Source organism: Poecilia mexicana, unplaced genomic scaffold (genome assembly GCF_051168715.1).
Source record: "Poecilia mexicana isolate PSO_F unplaced genomic scaffold, ASM5116871v1 scaffold_7, whole genome shotgun sequence".
Lineage (NCBI taxonomy): Eukaryota > Metazoa > Chordata > Actinopteri > Cyprinodontiformes > Poeciliidae > Poecilia > Poecilia mexicana.
In genome coordinates this window covers 19206401-19216120 of record NW_028263376.1, presented here as the reverse complement: position 1 = coordinate 19216120, position 9720 = coordinate 19206401, and positions in this window count along the sequence as shown.

Genomic DNA, 9720 nt, shown 5'->3' with positions numbered 1-9720 from the left:
ATTAACCCGTCGCTTAGTGCTTTTGAAACTTGCCCTTTGTGCTAATCTGTGTGATATTTGCTTGCTGGTGGAACAACTGCAAGAAAAGACACATCTGATCTGCTCTCCTGTGCAACCTCCTGAAAGGGATTTTCAGCAAAAACCCTCAGTGTAACCTTGTGACAAGGTCAGAGTGTCTCCTGCAACCTTTTGTGGAAAGCACTCAGCACAACAAATGGACCCTAAACTGTTTGATACCTGCTGTTTGCACTCTAAAAGCAGCTCACTGAAGTTGATTATGGATTCCTGCCCTGGCACTCTCCATCCCAGAGTATTTGTTCTGGGCCACTGCTGACTGAATATGACTTGAACAGCTGGAATAACCTCACCGGCAGCAGTTGGCTTAAAAAAGAAACCCTTTTTGTGAAGGCAGTAGAATTCGGTTTTGGACATGCAACACAAAAAGAGTTTTATTCATGAGTCTTACTCAAATAAAGTTTAAATTATTGGTGGTGTTGGAACTTTTTGGAGTCTTCCTTCCTTTTCAATTTACTCCTCTGCTTCAGCCCCATCTCACATCACAGTGTGTAATAACTGCATGGTCAGAGTGGTTGTTTTACAGCTAAAAAAAAAAAAATTAAAAAGCCAAATTACTCAGCCGGTAATGTTTTTGTGTTATATTATTTCCTGGTATCAAGGAATTGAAAAGGTTTTCTGGAAAAGTGTAGATCACTCTGAAACAGTCTGAACGCAATCATGGATGTGTTTTTCACTTAAACAATTATCTTTGTTGCATAAATGTGACAGGACTAAAAACGCAAGTGGAAATCTAGCTCAGGTAAAGGGCAATATGGTTTTCACAATTTTTTAGGTGCCGGTCGGTTTGCTTTGATGCCATTTTGTGCTTTTGCAGTTTTAGTCATTTAATGGTCAAAGCTCCTGAGAAAGAAACAGAATCAATAGAAGCTTTCTGTAAGACTGTCTGCATCACTGCAACACAGTGTAAATCTTTTGTACACTCTGAAACAAAGTGCCAGGAATCTAAGTATAGTCTATTTTAAGTGATGTGGTTATATGACTCCAATGAATGTCAGCTACCATCAGAAGGTGGTTCATAGCTTTATTCATTTTATTATTTATATTGACTTAATTTGACCTCTGGACTCAAATGCACAATAACTGGAAAGTGGGCAGGATACAGAATCTTTAGAAGATAAAAAAGGACATTTTAACATATTATTTGTCTTTATCCCAAAACTCATCAAATCAAATTTCCCATTTTACTGGATTCATTTTTTATTTCAATTAAATAATCTGTGAATGAACCAACATTCATAATACTAAAGAAAGACATATTCTAAGTGTATAGTGGATCCATATAGGAAGCGACTGAACATTTAACATTTCTTTAGGATTTTTTTCCTTCCTTTGTGATTTGCCTTCGGTCTCACTAAGAGAAATTCTATGTCTACCACGAAAAAAGCATTAATTCTTTGTTGGAAATACTTCTAGGACAGTTTTTTTGTAACATTTTCTTTTAATGCAGCATTGCTAAGCTCATGGTCATTTCACACATTTCTGTGAGATTTTCTGTGAGATTTTCTGTGAGATTGTGTTAACTCAAAGGTTAACAAGAAGGTTCTGGATTCGATTCCCGGCCCCAGTCTTTCTGCATGGAGTTTGCATGTTCTCCCTGTGCATGCGTGGGTTTTCTCCGGGTACTCCGGTTTCCTCCCATAGTCCAAAAACATGACTGTCAGGTTAATTGGCCTCTCCAAATTGCCCCTAGGTGTGAGTGTGTGTGCATGGTTGTTTGTCTCTGTGTTGCCCTGGGACAGACTGGCGACCTGTCCAGGGTGTACCCCGCCTCTCGCCCGGAACGATAGCTGGAGACGGGCACCAGTACCTCCTGACCCCACTGAGGGACAAGGGTGTAAAGAAAATGGATGGATGTGAAAATTTTATTATTTAAGGCAGCATGTATGAATGATGAAGACATTAAAAAAAAGAAAGAAAGAAATCGGCATGACTATTGCAAATTAGAGATTGTTATGTACAAAAATAAACTCTCATTTTGCACTTCTGTGTAAAATAAAAATTAAATTTCACAGTTTGGAAATTTAATTTTACACGCAAAAGAATTATTAGAAAAAAAAAATTCTGCCTAAACTATTAAACTGGGCTTTATTTCACTATTACTGTTCTCACAATTTTTCCCGCACCTCCACAAGCATAATAGGAAAATAGCTAATATGAAAACTGAAATTGTATCCTTTCCTGTGTAAAGAGAGATGATTGCATATCAAGTTGGCTGTTTGAAGTACCTCCGGTGTGTGACTCCTGTGTGGTGGGAGAGGAAGCATTTTTCTTCCAACCAATGGAAGAGTGAGTCAGCTTTATGACTATGGGGAGCAGAGGGTGGCCTTTATTTCCCTGAGAAGAGTCATTATTATTGCCCTGCAAATTTATGGCTTGCTTCTGGAGAGAACCTACCAGCAAGAGTGCCTGTCATTTTTCTCACTATCTTATGCATTATTGATAAGTCCATGGTCCTATCATCCATTGTGTGGTATTGCCATAACTCAGGAGCACAAAACAACTTATACAGTATACTGTGAATATGAGGAGTGTGTCCCTCTTTTTTTCTCTCTCTCTGCACTTTATGTTAGACTATTTCCAGAGGACTTTTAAATACGATAATAGAATATTACCCTGAACACGCTAAACTTTTCATCCAAGTTGGAGAAGTTGAGGAGTATCAGTGTTGCTTTCGTTTGCAATTTGCAACTGAGGAAACGTGTTCTACGCTCACTTATTTTGCTTTTTCTTCAGAAGTTTTCAAAAGTTTAGAAGAGATTCGCTGATCAGTCTTTTACAGGCCAACGCCAGTTTCTGTTTTTCTTCTGAGGCCCTACTTTCTCATGCCAGCTTTGTCCAATTTTCTTTCCAAGGACAAAAGCCCAGATTGTGTAATCTTTGTTTGAAATTGAGAGGGAAGTGTAACAAAAACAGTGTCATTCTGTGATTGAAGAATTACTTTCCAATTCATCAGAGAAAGATGGGATTACATGATTATCCTCACTAATGCAGCCGAGGATGATCCAATCAACATGTTTCATGGAGTAGATTTAAAGTAACCAGTTTTGACCACTGCGCTCTATTGTAAACCACAAATCTCAACAATAGTAAAAATTAATCAGCTGAAAAATCCAGCAAATCATATAGAAATACAAATAAAAGATCAAATCCATTTAATCCAGTTGAAAGTCTAAACATTTTAGTATCACCAGAGCAACCTGATCTTTTCTAGAGACCCATCTACAAATAAGCATATTCAGAGGTAGATGATCAGATGGTCTTAGAGCTATAGTTCCAGATTTCAGAATCAAAATCCAGTTTGGAAAAGTTAGCACAGATATTAAATTGTCCTTTTTTTTCGGGTGTTAGCCAAAAGTCTGGCAATAGAAACAACCAGTGTGAGTGCACCGCATATGGGACAGCAGATGCTGACCAATTTGAAAACAAACAGAGTTACAATAATCTAATCTGGATGTAATCTGTTGGGTGGATTTACTCTTAGAAACATCTGAGCTGCAGTGATCAGCTACAACTCATTTAGTCGATGCTGATAAAATCTTCACTGTTAATCAAAATGAAACTGGAGAACACATACTAATGTTATGCTTTTTAATGTTTTGCATAATTTATCCACCGTAACAAAATATGTCAGTACACCGTAACAAGTGATAACACTGAAAATTAACTCTGATATGTGTTAAATTCAATAATGGTTGTTTTTTAAAAGAATGCAATGTGCATTTAATACCAGTTAAAAATGGCAATTGCTATTTTTTTCTCAGAAGCACTTTACAAGTTAATAATTAATAGTGTTTTAGTTCTTGGTGTTTCTTATATGACAATATAAAGTTTAATTTTTGCAGAAAATGGGAAATGTTTCTTGTAGTTTTTGGAAAATAGGAGTTTGAAATGAGATGCTAATCCAGGTTACAATGTATCCCAGAACCACAAAGCAGAGAAAACAAACAGTGATTGAACAGAAAACACCTAATAACAAAATGAAGATGATGTAACTGATTTGTATTGAGAGAGAAAAGAACAAGACATCAGGTCTCAATGTGTATAAACCTGTGTATCATCTGCATCACAGTGGGATCCTCTTCTATTATCAGATTAGGATACATGATTGTTATTAGTTGTATAATCTGCTCTTTATAATTAGGATAATTAGGCCAACATGTAGTTAAAGAATAATTCAGATCAGCCACTTTCAGCGTTGAATGCATTCCCTTTGCTCTCCCCTTCACCTGTCATAGCTCAGTCTGTCGTTTGTCGACAGAGAAAAAGAACATCTGCTGCTCAGACGCCCTTCATTTTCCTCTCAAATTGCCAACGAAATTGTTATTTTGAGAGATTCGGAAGCACACACTGTGTAGCTGTGTGCAGATGTGTAATTATAAGCAACACAATTGCTACACAAGCTGAACAAGTTAATCAGGGATGTTTTATTTGGCACCTCCCACATATGCTGCCTCTTACTTTGTCTCAAAGCTCCTCTCACTGAAGGACCCTTCAGACCAGCAGCAATCATCCTGTTTAGATAGCTGAGAGAGCTGCATTGCAAAAAATAAATAAATAAAATGTATAATGCTGCATGTATTTCCAGTCATGATCTTCATTCTGTGGTGATGAGGTTGATGTCAGGAGTTTAGAGTAGATTTTGTTAATTTTGCTGTTTATACGAGCTATACAAGTGTTAGTCTACCTAAAAAAAAGACTGTTTTACTGTAAACATTTGCTTTCACTATCTCTGAAATGTGGAATTGCTTGGGCTGGCTATTTTGTCCAAATTAAGTGTCTTCTTACAAAAGATGTTTTGTAAGAAATGGCGTTTAAAGAGTGGTTTTGCTATCATTTACAGGACAATGATGTTATTTTGGAATACAATGAGTTTATTTATTTCTGTTATAATTAGACAGCACACACACTCAAACGTCTTCTTCACACCTGATTTCACCAACGGATCACATCCTGTCTCTTCAGACTTTGTTGAATTTAACATTATCATAACAAAGGATTCAATGGCTAAGAAGTTCCCCAAAGGCTTACACAAAATGTTCTATTTAGGTCCGTCCCTGTGTCTTGCAAAAGTATCCATTCCTTTAGAATTTTCTTAAATTATACCCACATACTCTAGTGTTTTTTTTTTCTATTAAGATATTAGATAAATAATCTGAAGTATAAGGAAACAGATAGTTGTTTTTTTACTTTTTGTTTGTTTTTTGTTTTACAAATAAAACTATGCAAAGAACTTTAAAGTTGCATAGCATCAAAATCAGAGTTAAATTCAATTTAGTTTTTTTTTAAAGCCTAATTGTTGGACTGTTTATCTGTGTATGTTTGGAAAGAATAGCAAGGCAGACTTTTCGTATATATTCTTGAGTTATTTTTGTGATGGTCGAGTCCACAGTTGGGCACATTCATATTTGATCAACATTATGTAACAGACCAACACACCAAAAATATTATTTCTTTAATTATTATTTTGGTGTTTATCTATTACTAAATGTTTGTTTTTAACAAGTGTCACATTCATCAGAACTATAAAAAGTGAAGTTATGTTTATATTGGTTGGACAATGTTTTATTATATCTCTGTTGGTTTCAAACTGCAGCTTTTACAGTTTCATTCATTTTACTCTGTATATGTAAAATACAGAATATATCAAAGATAGCGTTTCATCATTTCCCACATAAGATGAAAAAAAGCATCATTTCCAGAGGGGATGACGGTGTTTGAACAAAAGCAATCCACCTGGTCTTTTCCGACGCCAGAAGTGCAACGTGACTTTTGTGACGAGTCCCAGAGCCAAAAACAGTAAATTTAGTGTTCTTTGCTCATGGCTGACATTTAAGAGTTAGTAAAAGTGGAACTGGGTGAGAAAATAATGGTGGACAGCGAGGCAGCTGTTCACTCTAACTAGCATCGTTTGAGGGCAAGAAACAGATAAAAAGGTTGGACTGCAGGCAGTTTGTTTGAGGTAGTGCTTTTGTGTGAGAGGAACGATGTTTTCTATGCGCCTTCACAACTGAGCTGCAGTCAGCTGAAGAGAAAGAAAATTAGCTTTAACCTTGATTTGATTGAGACTTTAAGTGTGAGAATCATTGTTTGGGCTGTGTGTTGTGATGAATACATTATAAATAATACTTTGGAGGCTGCACTGTTTGTGATTCTGTTGCCTTTCTTATTTCAATTGTCAACATATAAAGCTGAGCTGTTAACAGAAACTCAGAAAACTTGTGCTAAAAATACTTTGATCATGGCTGCAATATTTTTAGACTTTACTAAAAATAAATTCAGGCATTAATTAATATCAGTATATTAATCTCAATCAACTTGATTGAGATTAACATTTGGAGTTCCACAAATGTATTTTATTTAGTCCCATTCACGGTGGGCACACTTATTCTAATGCACTAATTATGGAGACAATGCTTTGTACATTTAGCTTCGCCCTAAATTGATTTTACTGGATAAATTATGAAGTGCCAACTTATTTTTTTTACCCCATGAAGGACTGGTGACCTTTCCCAGCCTCTCGCCCTTTGACCTCTGCAGTTTGGCCGTTTTGTAAACTTTTAGTTGAATAAAGTTTGACATTTTTGTTGAAGTTTTGGTTATCGCCGCTTAAGAATCATTCAAGTAGTTAGACATTTATGTTCATGCTCTTATTTTGAAGTGGGTAAAGAGTTTATTCTGCAGTTCTGTTTTGTATCCTCACATTCTCCTCCCATGATGCACTGCCACAAATGACATTTATTGTGTACCCCAAATGCACTGCTGTTGAACTACAGGGTGTAGTACTACACAGTTTAAATTTACTGATGTCATTATATCAACAACTATAAAACTGAAACCATGAATGAGAGATCTTTTCCAAAGAATCACTTGACGAAGTGCCACCAGACAGGTAGGTGTGCAATAACAAATAGAACATATCAAGGTTGGTATACTACAAAAACAAAGCGTATTTTTAACTTTGTTACAGTAAGAGGAATGACAGTGGAACGAATCCGTCTTGTAGGCTTTAAGGAGGCTGCTGTCTCTATCTCGGTTGTTGTCCTTAGGCAAGACACTTCACCTGTCTTGCTTGTTGGTGTTGGTTAGAGGGCCTGGTGGTGCTGGTGCACAGCAGCCTCGTTTCTGTCCCACTGCCCCCAGGGCAGCTGTGGCTAAAATGGAGCTCACCACCATGAGCATGTGAACGTGTGCATGGATGACTGAATGCAGTAAAGCACTTTGTGCTCTTTTGGACTAGATAAAACCTTATACAAGTGCAGGTCATTTACTGTTTACAGTCAACATGGTTGTAACACTTAGTATTAGCTTCTGCTAAATACTATGCAGGTATAGCGCTTAGCATAGAAAATGTGTATGGTCAGAGCTTTAGGGTTAGCATTACTAACGTTTTAGTTAGTGAAGCTCAACACTAGTTCCACATATCACACATTTTTCAATACGTCAGTTTTGTTTGCACATCATTAACTGGGTCTATCTTGACACATGCTATATGCTGAATTGTCAAAGAGTCATATCAAAACAGAGAATGAACATGCAAACAGTAACTAAGCACTTCAGCAGACTACATGTTAACCCTTTAAACAAAAATACAATATTCACATTTCAGGTGATGTGCTGTTGGAACATTAAAGTAACTTTTGTATTTGTGTTGAGCCATGAAAGGATGGCAGATATTGGCTGTCCTGAAGAAACTTCCGCCCAAACAAAATGTCTGTTGCTTTCGAGAAAAGGAAGAGGAATAAAAGTGGTTGCATCATATGGACCATCACCAGGAATGACTTGTAAAGGGATGGGATTTTATGTGCTATTTTACTGCACTCTAAAGATACCAAATTTACAAGACGATGTATGGGATTGATTTTCAGAGATAAAATATCGTTCATATCAGTACTGGCGATCTATTAAATGACTGGGATTGGTGTCAGAGACAAAACATTTCAATAGGTGCATGTTTTATAAATATTTTCTATTATTTTGTTGGGTATGTTCAGTTCATGGCATTTTTTCATATTTCAAATGGTAAAATCATTGCTAATGTGGTGCAAAGGTACAAAAGAAATTGCTTTTCAATTTGAAACTGGAGATATTTAATCATTATTGAAACCTGTTTTGACTTGATTTCCTTATAAGTAATCCCCATATCAATCAAAGAAAGACACTTAAAGGGTTGTTCGCATCAGGGTAATTGTTTACTGGACAAAAACCTTTGACAGAACCTTTTAGAAATCTCACTAGCTACAGTCTTAGCTCTGAGTTTCCACCTAAGTTACAGTTCAAAAGACTTAGCTGAAGTAATTGTACGCAAAAACAAAAGGTAACCTTGTTAATACATATTGTACCCTGCTTGCAAAGGCATCCTGTGGTAATTTCCTCCTGAGCGAGCCAAGAAGGTCTCAGTTAAAGACACTTTATTGACTTGTCCATATGGTTTATAGGTTTCCAAATCGTTCCACGTCTCTGCAGAAAAAGAATGGGAATTTAATCACACAGCTCTGGCTTAAAGAAGCAGCTGTGACAGTCAAAACCCCATGATGTCAGCCAGACTGTCCTTGAAGCACAAAGACTTTCTGAAAACATTCATTCACTTCAGCTGATGCAGCACCCATTCACAGCCACAAAGGCGAGTATCCTGTAAACTCTTCCAGCGCAGACAAGCGTCAATAAAATAACATAAAACACTTTAGTTATCAGAATAACTTAGACATTGTTTCCTGCATCTCCAAAGAAAGCTGCAGTCTCTGTCCCTGCTTCTCTCTTTGACATTTTCAATTTGAAGTAATGGTACACTTAATTTGTCGTGGTGCTAGCCAGAAATGGGTAAATGACGCAGCTCGGTTACGGAATCCAAGTGTAACAAGGATCCTAGAGTGTAATTATCCAGATGTGGTGAATGAATCAGGTACTGTATGCGGGTTTGCGGCTGATTTGCACCATCATGTTTCATCCTGCTTTTCATTTTGAGCCACGGACAAGCTGCTACGCTTCACTTGCTCTTATAATTATTTCTGCTCTTCTCCCTTTCTATGCCTAGTCTCTCTCTCATGCCTGCAGTCTGAGCCCATGCCTGGTGTCGATCCTTTGGGACTTGCCTCTGGAATGCCTATTACGGGATTCTGCAGAGGGGAGATTGGGAACGATCTTAAATTCAATAGAATTGTTTCAAATCACGGCTGAGGAATTAAATTAAATCTCACAATGATATCTCTTGGTTCAGATTGGTCACTCAAGTGTTTCACCCTGATAGACTGATAACACAGCCCACTTACTTGTCAGAATCCAAATGCTATAGATTATATCTGAGTGCGCAAAGTGTAAACACCACAGTCTGTCCTTCCCTCAGTCATTCAACAAAATTTGCTTATGTAGCATTGTAATTCAGAGTAAAATCCAGAGGAGAGATTATAATCCGCATGAAAATCCCTGTGTTCTTCCTGTAAAACACACAAAACAACATTGCTGTCCCCAGACATGAAAGCTTTAGTGGTTGTCTGTGTTCAACAGATAAAGAGGAACAATTGTTCTAATAAGCTGTTGAGTCCCCAAAAACCCGTCTTTCGGCATGCACATTTGTTCTCACAAAGGCTAAATGTATTTTGAGTGGCAGATTAAGGATATTGGTCAGAGACTTTGCATTGTCGACTC